This window comes from Triticum aestivum, chromosome 6B (assembly GCF_018294505.1).
Source record: "Triticum aestivum cultivar Chinese Spring chromosome 6B, IWGSC CS RefSeq v2.1, whole genome shotgun sequence".
In the NCBI taxonomy this organism is placed as follows: Eukaryota; Viridiplantae; Streptophyta; class Magnoliopsida; order Poales; family Poaceae; genus Triticum; species Triticum aestivum.
Window position 1 is genome coordinate 122,078,334 of NC_057810.1, and position 12,274 is coordinate 122,090,607.

The window sequence follows — 12,274 nt, forward strand, 5'->3', positions numbered from 1 at the left end:
GTGGCGGAGCCACCGCCCAGCGACCCTGGGCACTTGCCCGGGCTCGCTGGGTCTTAACAACAGCGATCGCTAGACTAAAAGGCATAAAACTGTTCGCTAACTTGCTCTTTACCCGGGCAAAAATATTGGGCCTTCGATTTTCAGAGACCCACAGCCCAACTACGTAGCTGCAGCCCGGCCCGAAAAAAAAAAGAAACAACTCGAGGGCGAGGGAATCGGTCGCTCCAACTCCTTCCGGTCTCTTCTGTTCGCGAGCGTAGGGACTGGGCGAAACAAGGTGCTGGCAGTGGCGGCTGGCCTCGAGGCCGAGCCCTAGACGGCTAGACGCACGGCCGGGCGGGAGCGAACGCGAGGCTCCTACTGGTCCGGTCGTCCAATCAGCCCCTCCTTCCTCTCTTCCTCCTTCGGTTACAGGTTCCTTCGGTAAGAAATCTCTGTGAAAATTAGGGCTAGGGATTCCTCATCTCTAGAAGTCTGAAAACTCTGAATAATTGATCGGTACAAGGGGTTGATCAGTTGATGCAAGGTACTGTTCGGGGTACATACACACTGACCCCACTAATTTTTCATATGCAGCGTATGCTATGCGAGTTCAAGGTCGGGGTTGGGGGTTAGGGCTTCAATTTGGGAAAATTTTGTTGGGGTGATCATGAATTAATGATTAGAGAAAAATTGTATGAACTTCTAGTTGTAGTTGATGCACGTAGTTATGTACTATGCAAAATAGATGCAAATGGTTCTGTACTACGCAAAATTCTAGCTCATTTTCTTACTTGTGTTGTGTAGCAACTAACTTCATTTTCTTATTTGGTATTTCCATTGGTAATACAAAATTATTGAGTTGCTTTGATATTGCCGGTGCCCACGGCATCTGATTAGAGAGCTTTTTATGCAATGAAGATTATCAAGGATAAACTGCGTAGCAAGATCAATAATAAATGGCTCAATGACATGATGATATGTTACACTAAGCGGGACTTATTCAAGTCAGTTGATGATAAGGATATTATTCGAACATTTCTGCAATGAAGACTCGAAAAGGGCATTGCCTCATCATTTTCTTTAGTTCACTGTTGGTATGTTCCATTCGACATCTCTATTTTTGCAATTTTTCTATTTTAACATATTCACATCTCACAACTAAATTCTTTCAATTACAAATCCATTTTCTATTTTTTTCTAGGGAAAATCCATTTTTTTTAATCTTGTAGTGCCTTTTAGGACTTTCGCAACATGGTGAGTTTGCCTCTTTGAAAGGCTGGTTATATACCTTTCTTTTGGCAAAATTGAACAAGACAGAGATGCCTTTGACTATGGTGGAAGAAATTTCGCAATGACATCCGATGACATCTGGTATGGATAGATTTACTTTTGTTGGCAACATGGTGCATTTGCACCTATGCAAGTCTGGTTATATATCTTGTGTTGTCAAGTCTCAACTTTATTTGGTGTATGAAAGGGATATTGATATATTATATGTATTTCACTTTAAAACTACAATTTGTGTGATTATTATGTTTATGTTTTCACCTGATTGTTAATGTGAATTTGCTGTTCATAAGTTTGGTGCTATATTATATGTTGTGTATTTGAATACCCAGATTTTGATTTCTAGATTAAACACTAAGGCTCAACTTGCCCGGACTCCACAAAAGTTCTGGCTCCCCACTGCACGTAGCAAGTCTCCTTTGATTCAAAGGATGCAAATAAGGTCAGCTAGGCGTGAGCAATATGAATGCAAGTGCTAATAATACACCGGAAAAAATAAAGGGGGAAAAGGCACGGAAGATGGCTGGGTAGAGCTTTTTTTTTGAGCATCAGTACAGACACAAGCGCTCATATATACGCGCATACACTCATTCCTATGAACGCACACACGCACACCCTATCCCTATGAGCACCTCCGAAAGACTGAGCCGGCATATCATATTGAGATTTATGAAGTCACCGTAGACGCCTCGTCGTCGATGGGAACGTCTCCCACTGAAAACGCATCGCCGAAAATCCTGAAATAAATCCAGGAATAATGCGAGCACCAGGATTTGAGACCTGGTGGGTTGGGGATACCACTGTCCACCTAATCAACTCAACCACAGGTTGATTCGCAACGGCTAGGTAGAGCTAGTACGTATGGTTAACACACCCTCCCATCAAAAGAAAAAAAAACCACCCTCGCGAAGTGGGGGCTTTTCTTTCGCAGGAAACGTGATGCGTGTACGTCCCAGTCCATCACACCAGAGGGGTTAAGGTCAACTCAAAAAAAAGAGGGCCTAAGGGCAACTACAAACTCGCGCGACCCCTTTTGTCTACGCGTGTTAGTTTCGGTCTAAACGGATAAACACAGCGGCCCAGGGTGTGGCTGCAACCTCAAATTATGTCTGTTTGATATCCGGATCAACCTATTTTCGGAGCAAAATTGTCCCCGGTTTGTTTCCAGACGGGCGGCGGACGAACACACACGCACCCACTTCTCGTCCACCCTCGGGCCCGCGTCTCGGCCATACAACTACTTCCCACCAGCCCCATTTAAGCCACACGCGTGGGCAGGCCCGCTTGTCAACTACCTAGCCGTCCCAGCCGCGTCCTTTTTAGTGTGGAAGCTGTGGATCAGCCAATCCACACACTTCCACTTCTGTCGATGTGTGCCTCCTCAAGCCCTGACACCCAACCCCTAACTCCGGCCACCGCTCCACTCCCTCCCGTCGGCCATCGCCTGCCATGGTGTGGAAGTGGATCCCCTGCAATGGGAAGCACGACCACGAGGCTGGCTCGTCGACTGGCCGCCACCGCTAAGCACCTCCTCCCGCCCGCATTAAGCATCTCCCCACCAGCAGCTCCGCCTCATATGCGACCGTACGTGACGGCCGAGATTTTCCAGCTGTATTGGGAGACGAGCACTAGTAGAAAAGGGGGCATCAGTCCCGGTTCGTAAGGGCCTTTAGTCCCGGTTCTTGAACCGGGACTAAAGGGTCGTTACTAATGCCTCCCCGCTTTAGTCCCAGTTCTAACACGAACTGGGACAGATGTGCCTCCACGTGGCCGGTGCGCCGAGCCCAGGCAGGAGGGCCTTTGGTCCCGGTTGGTGGCACCAACCGGGACCAAAAGGCATCCACGCGTCAACATTTCAGTGGCCGTGGTTTTTGTTTTTTTTAAAGGGGGGGGGGGGTTGGGGGTTTTGGGGGGGTAATTTAGGTGTTTCATATATTGTGTTAGCTAGCTAATTAATAGAGAGAAGTGTCCTCTCTTATGTCCATGCTTGGTCGACGCTGCGTATTGTACATAGAGAGGCCCTCGACACGCTAGCTAGTAAGAAAATGAAGGGAACCATTAAGTACAGAAATTCGTCATGCATACCGAGAGAAGTGATCGATTGACCTCTCCTTCTCCGAGAGATTGTTCGAACAACAAGTTTTCGTATTATCTATCCGACGCTACTGGCTACATACATATACAATATGTAAAATCTCTTACAATTCCCTAGCAATTGAAATCAATTTCCACATGATATTCTCTGGCTTTATTGATGACGTGGTCAAGAAAGAATTCCGCCAATTCCTCTTGAATTGCTTTCATGCGATCTTGTTCTAGGAGTTCATCCCGCATCTGCCACGTCTAATTTGAAGAAGGGGGTTAATACATATATGAATGAAACTCAACAGAAATGATGGTGTAATAAAATGAAATTGTGAATATTATTGCTTACGCACTTCATATTGTCTTTTAGAGTGGCCCCGCTTATTTTTCAAAGTCGCGTTGTAGATGAACTCACACACGTAGTATCCACAGAAATCATTCCCTTGTTCCTGCCACAAGCACTTTACGAGAAATAGAGGTCAATCAAACTGATAATGAAGCATTATAAATGGCATTGATGAAAGTACAACTATAGAATCAACGGGAGATGCGCGCAACTAGCTAGCTAGTAGTACTTACTTTCGGGTATGTATATCGCAGCTCCTTCGGCAGTCCCGGAACTTCTGTGGTGAACTGTTTCCAAACCCTGCAAGACAAAGAAAATAATTATTATTACTTGAGATATCAGGAAATGAACAAAAAGTTGCCGATATGGTGCGATAAATGATCGATTGAACTTACTTGTTGAGCATTTTAGTCATGTCCGCATAGGTCTGGGCATCTTTTCGTCTCGAGTCTAAGACGTTTACTACTCCCCTCTCAAGCTTAATCTCCAAAAGAACATAGTGGAATCTGCGCACACATGCATAACTCATCAGTTACACTACTATAACCTCGCTCGACTAATAAGGGAAACCGAATATGCACACGACAGTAACACTCACTGGAAGTTGTAAGGAAAGAGTATTAAATCTTTGTTTTGATTTTTGATCAACAATTGTAGCAAGTTCGCCTCGGCCTCTGCGGGGTGCTTTTTAACCAGAAATTCATCTATGATATTTGTGTTAATGAACCCAATATCATACATTTCTTGTTTTTTGCACTCGACGATCTTCAATATGCATAATATAGTGAGGATAATTAATTATAAATACATGCAATGAAAGAGCCGAGCTATATATAGAGATTTAATGACAGAAATAGTACTTACAGACAGTAGCAAAAGACCGTTAGTTTATCGAGGGCCTTTTGATTGAAAAACGTGAAGAACCCCTCAAATGGAAAAGTCAACAGATCAGTTCCAACGAGGTCGTGCTCTTCTTTAATATTCAGATACAAAGCATTCATCCCCCCCAGACTCTCTACAGGTTTTCATGTACCTATTATGGAATCTTCGCATCATAATTGTCAGAGATTTTTCATCTTTGACGAGAGGCTTCCCGTACTCGTATTTGTGTTCGTCCACCTCCAAGAAATCAAGAAGTTGATCGTCAGGCAGGTAATCTCCAAGATTTCCATAACCGGCCACCATCCCCGGAGCATTAGCGACGATGTCGCCGCTAGACACATTGAGCGGGGGGCACGATTGCTTTGCTTGTTCGCCGAGCTGGGCAATTTTTTTCCCATCTGCTCGTTCTTTTAACCTTTTATCACTGACAGTACTTTCCGACCGCTCCGCTTCGAGATATGTCTGTTCAGTAATGCGCTCATAGTTGGTTCTCGGCGGAGACTTTGGTGGTTTCCTCAGGGCATCGATAGTGCGCTTTGCTTTCACCGGATCTACCTTCTCCTCCGGAGGTGGATGTCTCTTTGCTTTCACCCCTTCAAAGAAGTCCTTCACATGGGACCACACGATCGTCGCATTTTCCTCCTCGGTCCTCTCGTACGGTAACTTCTCTAGAGGCTTGAGAGGTGGACCGTATCTGTATTGTCTCCCGCCTCTACTGGCTGTACTGCTAGACGCCACAGCAGACGGAGCGGCTGCGGCGCCTGTCTTCTTTCGTGCTTGCTTACAAGGCGGAGGAGAAGGACTACGACGCGCCAGAGCAGCCGGGGCGGCGGCGGGTCTCTTCCGCCCTTGCTGGCGAGGCGGAGAAGGAGGAAGGTGCTGGCTGCTCGGGCGCGCCGACGCAGGCGGAGAAGGAGGCGGAGTACCACCACGCACCAGAGAAGGAGGAGGCTGCTGGCTGCTCGGGCGCGCCGGCGCAGGCGGAGAAGGAGGCGGAGTGCCACCACGCGCCGGAGAAGGAGGAGGCTGCTGGCTGCCCGGGCGCGCTGGCGCAGGCGGAGAAGGAGGCGGAGTGCCGCCACGCGCCGGAGAAGGAGGCCCAGTGCCCTGATCGTCAGTCGCCGGAGGAGGAGGCGGTGGAGGAGGCGGAGTGTCCTGACTCGCCGAAGGAGGAGGAGGAGGCGGAGTGCCCTGACTCGCCGGAGGAGGAGGAGGAGGCGGAGGCGTCCAGTTCGGAAGGTTGATGAGCTCCTTCCGCCATAGGCATGGAGTCTTCAAAGCAGAACCCAGCCTAGTCTCTCCTTCACCGGCAGGGTATTCAAGCTGGAGGTCCTCAAATCCCTCCGTTATTTCATCCACCATCACCCTAGCATATCCTTTTGGAATCGGCCGGCAGTGAAAAGTTGCGCCGTGTTCAGTAGGATAAACAGAGCCAACAGCCGCCTTGACCTTCAAATTCATCCATCGCGTCATAAGGTGGCAATTTTGAGCCTCCATGATAGCATCCACAGGATAGCTGGCAGGAGCCGTCAAGACATGCTCCGGCTGAAGCAGCTCGGTGGAAGCTACACTGCTTCTCCGCTGAGATGGCGGGGTAGCTTCGGGGGAAGCTTCGGCAGGTCGTTTGTTGCGATCTGCTTCTCGTTCCTCTAGCCCCATTACCCTTTCGTGCAGCGTCTGCAGTTGGCTATGCTTCAGTTTCTTCCTCCTCTCGTGGGTTTTGTAACCCCCTGTGCCCGAAAAACCAACCTTCCACGGAATGGAGCCTGGCGTGCCTCGTGTCCGTCCAGGGTGCTCAGGATTCCCAAGGGCCATTGTGAGCTCGTTCTTCTCCCTGTCTGGAACGAACGTCCCTTGCTGCGCTGCATCGATATACTACCGAAGCCTTGCGACTTGTGTTTTCAGTTGCTCGTCCGTCCAACGGCACTTCCCTGTTACAGGGTCAAAGGTTCTGCCGGCCCCGAAGAACCAAGTTTGGTAACGGTCTGGCCATCTCATTGTCTCCGGTTCAATCCCTTTATCAAGCAGATCATTCTCAGCCTTGGACCACTTAGGCCGGGCTTGTAGGTAGACACCTGACCCCGTGCGATGGTGAAACTTCTTCTTCGCAGCATTTTGCTTGTTTGTTGCCGACATCTTCTTACTCTTTTCCGATGTCGTGTAGGCCACAAATGCGGGCCAATGATCTCTGATCTTCTCATATTTGCCGATGAATTCTGGTGTCTCTTCTTTGGCGACAAACTTTTTCAGCTCTTTCCTCCACCTCCTGAATAGGCCTGCCATCTTCTTAAGAGCACAAGACTTGATTAATTGCTCTTTAACTGGCTTCTCCGGATCCTCCTCTGGCGGTAGGGTGAAATTTGCCTTCAATTCAGTCCAAAGATCATCTTTCTGCATATCATTGACATAAGACACCTGAGGGTCTTCCTCCTTAGGCTTATACCATTGGTGGATGCTTATTGGGATCTTGTCGCTAACAAGAACCCTGCAGTGAGCAACAAATGCGTTCTTTGTCCGGATGGGTTCAATTGGTTCGCCGTCGCGCGCGATTGCTGTGATCTCAAACTTTTCATCCGAGCTCAACTTTTTCTTCGGGCCTCATCTCCTTATCGAAGTTGTGCTCGATCCGGAGGGCTAGAAAAAGGAAGAAAGACGAGAGTTAATTAATATGTGTACATATACCAAAACAATGAATGCATCAATTAACTAGTCAGCACGGGCTTAACTAATATATATATATACTTGGTCGGACTCGGTTCCGTCCCCGGAGCAGTCAGCATGGTCTCCTTCTTGTACCTCCATTGGGTCACCGGAGCCATCATGAACATAGCCCTCTTCTTGTATCGGCATTAATGGGCCGGAGCCATCATGAACATAGCCCTCTTCTTCACTCAGTCCTTCCTGACCAAAGTGTCGTTGAAAAATGACGCAACTACATCACTTCCTTCTGTGATTATCTCCCCCAACATCGCTTCGGTTGCTTCGTCTCGGGAGTGCTCCATAGTTTCTGCAAATATTTACAACATGTCAATTATTATTCAAACATGGTACAGATGGATATATATTAGTTGCAAACGTAGAACTAGCTAGCTAATCACTATAAGGAATCATGTTAGTGGCCTCGACGCTGCTTCTCTAGGGTTTGGGGTGGCCTAGAATAACGCTTCAAGGGTTTGGGGTGGCCTCGACACAATGCTTCAAGGGTTTGGGGTGGCCTCGACGACAACGCTCTTTTAACTTTGGTAAATTTGGGTGGCCTCAAGAGAGTTTGTCGGGTAGGGGCGCAGCGGGAGGGGGTAGGAGACCAACATCGTTTTTTCTCTAGGGTTTGGGTGTCCTCGAGAGTTTTGGTCGAGTGAGAGGGCCGAGGGGGGGTATATCGACGACGACAGAGGAGAAGATCGAAGAAAAAAAAGAAAAAAAAGAGGAGAAAAAGAAAGGAATAGAGAAGAAGAAGAAAGGAATAGAGGAGAAGATCGAAGAAAAAAAGAAGAAAAAAAAGAGAAGAAGAAGAAACGAATAGAGGAGAAGAAGAAAAAATAGAAAAAAATAATTTCTATTTCTTCCTTCTTCTCCTCTATTCCTTTCTTATTCTCCTCTTCCTTTTCTTCTTTTTTCTTCTTCTTATTTATTTCTCCTCTTCTTCCTCTCCTCTTCTTCTTTCTTTCCTCTTCTTATTTCCTTTTTCCTCTCATTATTCTTTTTCTTCTTCTTCCCTTCCTAGCTAGATATATAAAACTTTTCTAAAATTGTAACTTTTGCACATATAAACCTTTTCCATGGATCATCATTTCTCATATATATCGAATATATATATATATATATATATATCCATTGTTATATATAAAAACTATCTATATATGAACAAAAAACTTTCTATGAACAAAAAAACATTTTTGACGTATATATTTAGCATATTCTAGCCACATACACATATACATTATAGACACATACACATATACATCACATACACATATACATTATAGCCATATACACATACATATCACATATGAACAAAAAAATAAACTAAAAAAAATAAAAAAACATATAGCCACATATGAACAAAAACATATAGCCACATGCATACACATATACATTATATATATATATATATATATGAATAAAAAAATTAAAAATAATAAAAAATAGAGCCGGGGCGGCGTCTCACAGCGGGGCCGGCGCGCGGGGGCGAGACAGGGCAGGGGCAGGGCGACGGTGACGACGAGCACGTGGCAGGGGCTCGGGGTTCCGGGGCGGCGCGCGCGAGTAGGGGAGCTCGAGGCGACGGCGGGGGCGGCGAGGGCGCCGGCACGCAAGGGCGGGACTGGGCAGGGGCAGGGCGACAGCGACGAGGAGCGGGCGACGACGGCCAGCATGAGGCAGGGGCGCGGGGCGACGGCGACGAGGAGCGGGCGGCGACGGCGACGAGGAGCGGGCGGCATGGGCAGCCTGGCGGCGTCGAGGAGGTCATCGGCGTCGTCGGGGGCAACCAGCGAGGGAAATCTAAAAATTCCCCAAATGTTGCTTATGTAGCAAGGCTTTGGTCCCGGTTCGTGGCTGCAACCGGGACCAATGCCCCCTTTAGTCCCGGTTGGTGCCACCAACCGGGACCAAAGACCAGTTTTCGGCAACCCAAAGGGCGGGAAGCGGCGACCTTTGGTCCCGGTTGGTGGCACCAACCGGGACTAAAGGGGGGGGGGCATTGGTCCCGGTTGGTGCCACGAACCGGGACCAATGCAAACCTTTAGTCCCGGTTGGTGGCACCAACCGAGACCAAAGGCCGTGCTGGCGCGGTGCGGCACTAAAGTTTAGTCCCACCTCGCTAGCTGAGAGGGGCGCGTAGTGGTTTACAAGCCCCACTGCCGCACCCCTCTCGAGCTCCTCTCCGCTGCAGGCTTACGGGCTTACTTGATACTGCTTTGCCTGATGGGCCTTCTGGGCCTACTACGGGCCTGAATCCTGGCGCATGGTAGGGTTTCTAGTCGTATTCAGGCCGTGGGGCCCAGTAGGAGGCATTTTTTTTGTTTTTTTGTTTTCTTTACTTATTGTTGCTATTTTTATTTTTTTTAGTTTTTTTGTTTTGTTTTCTGCATTATTTATTTTCTTTTGTTTTTTGCTTTATTTTTTAATTCTTTTTGCTTTTAGTTTTAGAAAAATTATTAACTTTCTATTAGTGCCATTAGTTTTCAAATGTGAAAACACTTTTTTTGTTTTCTTTCTTGCTTTATTTGTTTTATTTTGTTTCTACTTACAACAAAATACTTATTGTTGCTATTTATTTATTTTCCAGTTTTTTTGTTTTGTTTTCTGCATTATTTATTTTCTTTTGTTTTTTGCATTCTTTTTTAATTCTTTTTTGCTTTTAGTTTTAGAAAAATTATAAACTTTCTGTTAGTGCCATTAGTTTTCAAATTTGAAAACACTTTTTTTGTTTTTTTGTTTCTTATTTCAGCAAAATTATAAACTTTCTGTTAGTGCCATTACAATTTTTTTAAAGCATTTCAAATGAACTCTGAAAAAGTTGAAAGTTGGCATGGTATCATAATTTCACCCACATAGCATGTGCATGTACAAAACGGACAATGGTATCATACTCGTCTGTTACAAAGTTGGCATGGTATCATCATAATAGTTGCGGGAGAAAGTCTTTACTTTTTCTTCGCTTGTGTCATTTGCTTATTGCGCCGTAACCATGGATAATCTTCATCGTTTATCAGGATGCTGGGGTCAGCCTTGACTTTGAAGGAAGGAATTTCATGAAACTTTTCATAATCTTCAGACATGTCTGTCTTGCCCTCCACTCCCATGATGTCCCTTTTTCCTGAAAGAACTATGTGGCGCTTTGGCTCATCGTAAGATGTATTCGCTCCCTTATCTTTTCTTTTTCTCGGTCTGGTACACATGTCCTTCACATAGATAACCTGTGCCACATCATTGGCTAGGACGAACGATTTGTCAGTGTACCCAAGATTTTTCAGATCCACTGTTGTCATTCCGTACTGTGGGTCTACCTGTACCTTGCCTCCTAACAGATTGACCCATTTGCACTTAAACAACGGAACCTTAAAATCTACTCCATAGTCAAGTTTCCATATGTCCACTATGTAACCATAATACGTGTCCCTTCCCCTCTCGGTTATTGCATCAAAGCGGACACCGCTGTTTTGTTTGGTGCTCTTTTGATCTTGGTCAATCGTGTAAAATGTATTCCCATTTATCTCGTATCCTTTCCAAATCGTAACAGTCGAAGATGGTCCCCTGGATAACAAGTACAGCTCATCACAAACAGTGTTGTCACCTCTGAGACGTGTTTCCAACCAACTGCTGAAAGTCCTGATGTGTTCACATGTAATCCAGTCGTCGCACTGCTCCGGGTGTTTGGAGCGCAGACTGTTCTTGTGTTCATCGACATACGGGGTCACCAAGGTAGAGTTCTGTAGAACTGTGTAGTGTGCTTGAGACCAAGAATATCCGTCCCTGCATATTATTGAGTCCCTTCCAAGCGTGCCTTTTCCAGTCAGTCTCCCCTCATACCGCGATTTAGGGAGACCTATCTTCTTAAGGCCAGGAATGAAGTCAACACAAAACCCGATGACATCCTCTGTTTGATGGCCCATGGAGATGCTTCCTTCTGGCCTAGCGCGGTTACGGACATATTTCTTTAGGACTCCCATGAACCTCTCAAAGGGGTACATATTGTGTAGAAATACGGGGCCCAGAATGACAATCTCGTCGACTAGATGAACTAGGACGTGCGTCATGATATTGAAGAAGGATGGTGGGAACACCAGCTCGAAACTGACAAGACATTGCACCACATCACTCCTTAGCCTTGGTATGATTTCTGGATCGATCACCTTCTGAGAGATTGCATTGAGGAATGCACATAGCTTCACAATGGCTAATCGGACGTTTTCCGGTAGAAGCCCCCTCAATGCAACCGGAAGCAGTTGCGTCATAATCACGTGGCAGTCATGAGACTTTAGGTTCTGGAACTTTTTCTCTGGCATATTTATTATTCCCTTTATATTCGACGAGAAGCCAGTCGGGACCTTCATACTAAGCAGGCATTCAAAGAAGATTTCCTTCTCTTCTTTGGTAAGAGCATAGCTGGCAGGACCTTCATACTGCTTTGGAGGCATGCCGTCTTTTTCGTGCAAACGTTGCAGGTCCTCCCGTGCCTCAGCTGTATCTTTTGTCTTTCCATACACGCCCAAGAAGCCTAGCAGGTTCACGCAAAGGTTCTTCGTCACGTGCATCACGTCAATTGAAGAGCGGACCTCTAGGTCTTTCCAGTAGGGTAGGTCCCAAAATATAGATTTCTTCTTCCACATGGGTGCGTGTCCCCCAGCGTCATTCGGAACAGCTAGTGCGCCGGGACCCTTTCCAAAGATTACGTGTAAATCATTGACCATAGCAAGTACGTGATCACCGGTACGCATGGCGGGCTTCTTCCGGTGATCTGCCTCGCCTTTGAAATGCTTGCCTTTCTTTCGACATTGATGGTTGGTCGGAAGAAATCGACGATGGCCCAGGTACACATTCTTCCTGCAGCTTCCCAGGTATATACTTTCGGTGTCAAGTAAACAGTGCGTGCATGCGTGGTATCCCTTGTTTGTCTGTCCTGAAAGGTTACTGAGAGCGGGCCAATCATTGATGGTCACGAATAGCAACGCCTTTAGGTCAAATTCC